The sequence below is a fragment of the Chrysochloris asiatica genome, unplaced genomic scaffold, assembly GCF_000296735.1.
Source record: "Chrysochloris asiatica unplaced genomic scaffold, ChrAsi1.0 scaffold00221, whole genome shotgun sequence".
Taxonomy (NCBI): Eukaryota; Metazoa; Chordata; class Mammalia; order Afrosoricida; family Chrysochloridae; genus Chrysochloris; species Chrysochloris asiatica.
The window spans coordinates 2,293,984-2,296,830 of NW_006408739.1; positions in this window are offsets into that span (position 1 = coordinate 2,293,984).

Sequence of the window (2,847 nt, forward strand, 5' to 3'; positions counted from 1 at the left end):
CTGCTTGGTCGGGTATTCTGTGTTGTTGTTGTTGTAGCTCCTTAACTGCACTTCCACCTGATCCAACATCTTGTTTGTTCTCCCATGCCTCACTCTTGTCTTCATCCTCTCAGTCATATGGTCACTTGGCCTCTGCCCTGCTTGAACAAGTGTTACAAAGCTCTTGTAGCCAGTCTGTGAATACCCAAAGGGCACATTCTGCAAGCCAGTCTCCTGCCTGTAGGCACCCAGCTTTACTCAGTTGAGCCTAGAGGCTGCAGCTGTTCTGTCTATCCATGCCTCCACCTCAGTTGTCTCTGCTTTACTAAGTTGGGATTTCAAGCTGCACTCATGCTCTTCCTTCTGTATGGTCCTGGGATCATCTGTTCCTGCTTCTGAGATGCCTCATTTTAAGCCTAACTGTATGGCAAAGCTACCTAATACCAACCTTAGAGTCCTGTACACCTTATTTGCACAGTTAAACCTAATGATTTGGTGGGAATTAAGAAGATTCTGGACAGAAAAGCCATGTCAAGTAAATTCAAGGTACCACCAGCTCAGGATGAGATATGATGCATTAGACTCTATTGACCAAAGACCAGAGAGCTGGGCAATGGCATCAAGAACATCGTACAGGAAGAAAGCAAAAGATCGTTAAAAAGACAGAAAAGAAACAATAGACCAAAGTGGATATCAGAAGAGACTCTGAAACTTGCTCTCCAGTGTATAGATGCTAAAGCAAATGGAAGAAATGAGGAAGTAAAAGAGCTGCACACAAAATTTCAAAGGAAAGATCAGATGAGAAAGTCAAGCATTATAATGAAGTGTGCAAAGACCTGGAGTTAGAAAATCAAAAAAGAAAAACACACTCAGCATTTCTTAACCTGAAAGAACTGGAAAAAAAAAAAACAAAACTCAAGGCTGACTTGCAATACTGAAGGACTCCATGCAGCCCTGGTGTGACACTTTAGGACAAGCAGTGTACTGCTAACAGAAAGGTTGGTAGTTCAAACCTACTAGCTTCTCCTTGGAACCACTTTACAGGGTTGCTATGAGTTGAACCTGACTCAGCAGCACTAAGAACAACAACACAATGAGTAAAATATTGAATGATACAGAAAGCATCATAAGAAGATGGAAGAACTAGACAGAGTCACTGCACCAAAAAGAAATGATTGGTGCTCAACCATTTCAAGTGGTAGCATATGATCAAGAACTGACTATACTGAAGGAAGAAGCCCAAGCTGCAGTGAGGCATTGTCAAAAAACAAGGCTCCAAGAACAGACAGAATACAAATTGAAATATTTCAACAAACTGATACAGCACTGGAGTGGCTAATCATCTATGCCTAGAAATTTGGAAGACAGCTATTCAAAGACAGGTGACCCAATGGAATGGGGAAATCATCTAACAATATCATTAATATCACATGCAAAGTAAAATTTTGCTGAAGGTAGTTCAAAAACAATTGCAGCAGTTGCAGCAGTAGGGAGCTCACAGAAATTCAAGCCAGATTCAGATGAGGACATGGAACTAGGGATATCACTGCTGACATCAGACAGATCTTGGCTGAAAGCAAAGAATAACAGAAAGATGTTTACATGTGTTTTATTGACTATGTAAAGACTTTCAGCTGTGTGGATCATGACAACCATGAGCAATGCTGCAAAGAATGGAGATTCCAGAACACTTAATTGTACTTATGAGGAACCTATACATAGACCAAGAGGCAGTTGTTGAACAGAACAAGGGGATACTGAATGGTTTAAAATCAGGAAAAGTGTGCACCAGGATTGCATCTTTTCACCACACTTAGTCAATCTGTTGCTGAGCATATAATCCAAGAAGCTATATGATATGAAGAACATGGCACAAGGGTTTCAGGAAGACTCATTAACAATCTGTGATAGGCTGATGATACAACATTGCTTGCTGAAAGTGAAGAGGGTTTAAATACTTACTGGTGAAGATCAAAGACTACCACCTTCAGTGTGGATTACAACTCAATGTAAAAAAAGACAAAAATTCTCACAAATGGATCAATAAATACTATTATGATAAATGGAGAAAAGATTGAAATTGTCAAATATTTAGTTTTACTTGGATCTGTAATCAACACTCATGGAAGCAACAGTCAAGAAATAAACCAATGGACTGCATCAGGCAAAAATGTTGCACAAGACTCTTTAGAGTGTTCAAAAACAAAGATGTTAGTTTGAGGACTAATGTGTGCTTGGTATTTTCAATCGCCTAATATGCATGTGAAAGTTGGTCAATGAAAAAGGAAGATATAGAAGAATTGATGCATTTGAATTATGGTGTTGGAGGAGATTATTAAAAGTACCATGAACTTCTAGAAAAACAATCTGCCTTGGAAGAAGTGCAGCCAGAATGCTACTTAGAAGCCAGGAGGTAAAGCCCTCATCTCTCGTACTCAGACATGTTATGAAGAGAGACCCGTCCTTGGAGAATGGCATTATGCTTGGCAAAGTGGAGGGTCCAAGATAAAGGAAAACCTCCAATGAGATGGATTGGCACAGTGGCAGCAAACATTGGTCTAAAACATAACAGTTATTGTGGGGATGGTGCAGGACAAGACAGTGCTTCTTGTTCTGTTATGCATCAGGTCACTATGAGTTGGAACCAACTCATCTAAAAACAACATAGTTGGAACCAACTCAGTGGTAGTGATTTTGGTTTTAGTTTTAAATTCACTATAAGTATGTGGTTTTCTTTGTTGTTGTTTAAAGTTTTTATTGTGAATTGAGTGAAAGTTTACAGAGCAGATCATCGGTTTTACATTCAACAAATCATATACTTTGTTTCATTATAATAATTATAATCCTCTCCATATACCATCAGTTAAC